Genomic DNA, 5,724 nt, shown 5'->3' with positions numbered 1-5,724 from the left:
GAGAATAGCCGTGTTCTAAGTAACGTCGCTGGCCGCTTCACCGCCGATGGTTACCGGGCCGGTGGCCGATATCGTCACTAAGCCTATTCAGTTTATTTCGAAGCCGTAGTCGACGGTGCTTCAGAACAAAGCGCTCACGCTCATATGTCAGGATCTTTTACTTCTTACCGTTGTTGGCTCGACCCTCTCCGCATAATAATTTACACACTGAGATGAACATGCGCTGATAACCGTGGTATTGTCGGCAATATGTGTAATATGCGAACACGCTCGAGCAGGTGCGGTGTGCCGCGCACGCACTGCAGATGAACTTCACTTGTAAAGGAACTAATCTTGGTTCTAAACGTTGGATAGTGCACGTAGCTTCCCCTCAAACGACTGACACTATTCCCGCAGATATTATTTTTGCTTCAACAGAAAGTGCAGCCCACGTTTCGGTCGACAATGGAAGCGAGGAGGTAGAGCTGACTGCATGCAGCTTCGCGGTCGCTCGGCGGACTGCGCCGCGGAAGAAATGCCTCTCACATGCGCTCACTTTGGACGACACTCGCGCGACAGACGTGACTCGTGATGTGGACTGTCCACGCTAAAGACATGGCGGCTCGCCATTCGCCGTTGTCTGGCACGCAGTGCGCAGGCGGAAATTGGCTGTTAACATGAACTGGATCTTATATCCGGCAGTAGTTATCGCCGAAATATTTGCGACGTTCTGTTACTACTCCATCAGTGGCCATCTTTTTTAGAACATCTCGATTAATGCTGGTATAGCGGTCCTGCCGCGCAATTTAAATCACCTCATACCGTCTCAAAGCGGAGAATTTGCTAAACTCACACTGGATGATACAATATTTTCACATAAGTTTACTAGAATATTTTCTGGAAGCGCGAGTCCATGCAATGTACTATACGAAGTATTTGTGCGAAAGGCACCTTCATGGACATGCAGTGCCTAACTGTACACAAGTTTCACCTTTCAATAAATTTTTGGCATATTTCGTCGCGATTAATACGGCGGTACACGCAAAATTGGCGAGCTACATCCACACAGCTGCATTTGCATGCGCACGCGACTAGGGTATGTTAGTTTGTTGTGAGTGCATGGGATAACCTTCTGGGGGTGTTTACTTGTACACGCACTTAATTTTTAATGTGCGGATTAATGAGAGGTGTTGCGCACACCAGAAATCCAGAACGTAGTATAGTGGTGCATTAATGGAAAATGAAATTGACACCATCGAGTAATAGGTTCTAGTGTTGCAGAGCTATGGCGCAGATGCTAAAAGACAACGTATTGTCTATGAAGGATGCAACTTTGGGGCAAGGCTGGATTTTTAATTTTTTATTGGGCAATACAAAGCGGTGCGCCTGAGTGTGGCAGTCGTCACGAGGAGCTTAAACTGCTAAACTATGACATATTATCCCAAGAAATTAACGTAGAGTGGCCATTTGTCGAACATGAGGGTGTTTAACGATTTCTGAACTTTTTAGGCCAATGAAGCGCTGTTATTACGAGGTATTACCCCACCGGCGTGCGCACTCGCGCTGGCAAATATGTACGTTCCAGAGGACGGTAATTTATGTATGCAAATATTGTTTTCCAGGACTTAGGCATTGCTTACCATGGATTTAGAGGAGAAAAGCGTGAACGCTTTTGCGAAATCTAGAAACCTCGTGGAAGCTCTACTGCTCGCACTTGAGTTCGGACAGCATGCCGTTGCTTTTAATAGAGCATTAAATTAGATATGTACATTCACGGCAAACGATTCGCGCATTTGTCCAAGGAAGCATTTGTTTTTCATCATTACCAACCCTATTTATGTCCACTTGAGGGCGAAGATATCTTCTCCAGTCCCCCATTGATCCTATCCAGCGTATTCATTACTATTTTTTGTGTGTTGTGGCATGCACAAGAACCAAGAAACATAAGCGTGCGCAGGGTTCCCCTTGAGGGGGGGCGAAGGTTCGTCGCACGCGCCCCCCTCCCTATTGTGTCAATGTATGTGGCTGCCTTTGCGCCCCTCTTCTCGGCCCCCCCCTACAATGTATAGGGCTGACTTTGCGCCCCCCCTTCTCGCCCCCTTGCCCCCCCCCCCCCCCCCCCTGCGCACGCCTATGCCAAGAAAGCAGTCAGGTTGCGGTACCCATAATGCGGACTCCCTTGGACGTCAAATGGCACGCCGTGGTAGTGGTTTGATTGTTGGCTAACGGAGTTTTAGAATTGTGTACGCAGACGTTGCGTTGGCTGGGCACGTACGCTATATTGTATTCGGAAAGTTACGTGCGTATACCAGTGTCCTAGTCTTTGAAAGATGCGCAGTGGCAACAAACACAAGAAATGTGCACACGAAGGCTGGGTACCGAATTTTAATAGTGCCTAATTTTAACCACTTGGGATTTTTTGAACGTGAAACCGATTACATCACATAGAGAGTTTTTACCTCAGTTCCCCCTTGATCGTTACTTAGAGTAACCACTACAAGTAACTTGGAAACTATAAGCATGAAGTGTGTTTAGACAAGCGTATAAAACTTCGCATTCTTTTTTTAGTAACGGCGGTTAAAGCATGGACGCACATGTTCCTCGTAAATGTATCGTTCAGCGGTATCATTTTCCTTGATAATGACTTGACTGGCCCTATCAGCTTCATAGTTCAACAGTACCTGCTGGGGTCTAGCGTGTATAAGCATGCGAGAAAACAGGTACTACTCACGTGTAAAAAGAAGTATTTATTGTAAAAAAAATACAAACAGCGCTAAAAGCAATGCTAAGAGCTGAAGGAAACGATAAACGTGACATCCGATGTTTTTTCGGACAAATATATTCTGGTGCTTTGATCGTTTCAATGATCGTTTTTGATGTTCAATGATCGTTTCTTTTGATCGTTTCAATGTTTCTTCAGCAGCTTCCCGCCGGCAAAACACCTGGGAAACAACGGTATTTCTCATTGCACTCTGCACAAGACGAAGCATTGAGCATACCCAGTTGGGTATGTGACCTTAATATAGTACATTGTCAAGCACAAATTAATGTACCGTACATCGTCAAGCACAAATTTCTCTAGAACTGTGCCAACCGAACGTTTCAAATTATCTTGCACTTGATCGCAGTAGAAAGCCTTGTTGTGTACTCCCTCCAAACTCCGGGGTCAGGCGATGGGCGGGCTGCTGGCATGTCATCCTGACGAAACAAAACAAAGCAAGAAGACACATTCGACGTTATGTCTTAGATCACCTGCCCTTTTTGCCCTTCACACAAAAACTTATACTTGGGAAACGGTTGTTCTCATTCTGTTATACACCTTGTGAATTTGTTTAAATAGATGTTGTCACAGAAGTTGGAAATTACAAAAGTGTTTTCGGAAGCGCTAATGAAGCTTCTTATAGTATTTTAACCATAAATTGCCACAGTTATGAAAGAAAGCTTGGCATCATTTCCTCAGAAATACTCGTCGACCTCCACGAAATAAATACATGCGGGCATGAATATCTGACCGAGGATGACTTTGACTTTGTGGAGCTTCTCCATGAAACTTTCAGTTTTTTTAGAAGTGAAGCTCTGTTTCGAATGTCGGCTGCAAGTGAAACCACAGCACAGTCGCAATTGATGAGAATCACGTACAAGGAAACCAGTTTTTACAATAGACTCGATTCATTCGTTAATTAAATAAGATTTTTAGATGGGAGTGCAACGCAAAAAAAGAAAATGAATAAAAACACAACAAGAAAGATCGTATGCTCAGTTACGGCATTGTAAACAACACCACGGCCGGTGTTGCTGCTGATGCTGCTATGGAGACCCTGCAAGGTGTGAGCTCCTGGCCAGTTGCTCGATAAAACTGCGCCTGGCTCTTGTGTCAGAAGGTTTTGTCACCTGCCGACGTATTCAAATTCTGTGTATACTATCACGAGGATGAACAACAATTATATCCTTATTACGACTGCTGTAGAATTTCACTTCTTTGTAATAACATTAACAATGATCAATGCAACATAAATAATAAGCTGCCAACGAAAACAACAATACTTTTATACAAGAACGGTTATATATCGCTGTTGCATCGCATGAATGATGGATGAGAGAACAAAAAATGCCATCAACTAGCTAACGTCTAAATTACATATGGACGCATTACTTACCTCATCGAGATCAGCAATTTGCACAGGCACCACAGCTGGTGCATGATGCACTGATGACTTGTCCACACTTCACATGGCACTGCATAAGACCAATGGGCAAATGTGACCCGAAACCACAGAAATCAGTGAAGGGGCACAGTAAATACGCAAATGTATTCCCGAGCATGAATGAGGCTGGCTTAGAAACTTGTTAAATTAGGCAGCAAAACGCGTTTTAAAGATTGTCGCTATCAGAAAGTCAAATTGCTGATTTTTCCTCCTAAAAAAAAAGAAATGCCGCTAGCGTATCTATGAGCGCCGGATCCAATGAAACGGTGCTAACGTCTTCGGTACTCGTAAGTGCAGTTTTATTACTTTTGATTGTGGAAAAACTTTCCGCTTCCCAAAGTAAAAACAAAGAAATGTAAATGCGAAGCATAACGACCTAACATGAAAGATGTCCGAACATCATTCAACTGCTAGCAAAAATATGCTTCCTTGACTACCGCATTATATCATTGACCATAAATGCATAGAACAGTTGCTAGCCGAAAGATAGGAAGCCATGCGAGAGCTAAAATTACACAGCTTGTCAAGCAACACGAAGTGATTCTCAGTGACATCTGTCAAGAGCGACGAAAGCCTCTGAACTGTATGAGAGTTCACAATAAATGCGACCAGCACGACAACACGTGCGCGACTATAGAGATGGATGACGATTACAACAAAGAGAAAGTACTCGTATACTCGCATATTACTCGTAAGCACTCGTATAGTTATTTCAAAAGCCGTCAAAATAATATTCTGGCAGCTCAAACCGTCATCATATATATCAGCGCAAGCATGCAAAATGTGAACGCTAACAGCACGAGCATATATGTGAAGAAAGAAGAACACTCACCCAGGCGGGTACGATGCGCCGGGCTGTGTCCGCAGTGAGCGCACCAGCTAGACAGAAATGGCGCGAAATCGTCGTGTAATCCTGCGTCAACAGCCTGCGTGTAGCCAATGCACGTGCAAGGGGATGTCGCTATGTCCTCGCAACACCCCTTTAATATTGAGATAAGAGAATATTTCCATGGCGGCAGAGTACAGGCTCACGCGACACGCTCAACGGACCACACCAACCTATCAAACATCCGCCGCTGTCGTGGAATGCGCTACAACTGCTACAACTCCAAACCCATTTCGCGCCAAAAACGCAACCCCCTTCCCGTCGCACAATATTACGAACTCTCGTTTTTACCTCCTTCCTCCTTGCTTTTTTCTGCGCAAAAAACAGCAGAAGCGGAGCGAAACGGAGAGCGTAGCAGCCCTATTCTCTCACGCACGCAAGCAAGAGAGAGCGCGTAGTTAGCTCCATGCCCCGGTATAAGATATACTCAGGGCTGACGCTCTTCCCCAACGCATGGGTATACACCGCAATCACGCGCGTCCAGATAATGTTCGGGTTTCTTATCAGAGGACTTGCAGTTTCATCGGCGCTCCGTCGTAGAGGGGAGCTACGAAAGCGGGGAAAGTCGTCTCCTAGCACACACGCATTGTGCCTTTATCTGATAACAGGCATTTTTCTGTGCCATTTTGCTGGTATAATGTGCATCCGCCACAG

The sequence above is a fragment of the Rhipicephalus sanguineus genome, chromosome 3 (assembly GCF_013339695.2).
Source record: "Rhipicephalus sanguineus isolate Rsan-2018 chromosome 3, BIME_Rsan_1.4, whole genome shotgun sequence".
NCBI classification, from domain to species: domain Eukaryota; kingdom Metazoa; phylum Arthropoda; class Arachnida; order Ixodida; family Ixodidae; genus Rhipicephalus; species Rhipicephalus sanguineus.
Note: the sequence above shows the minus strand (reverse complement) of the source record.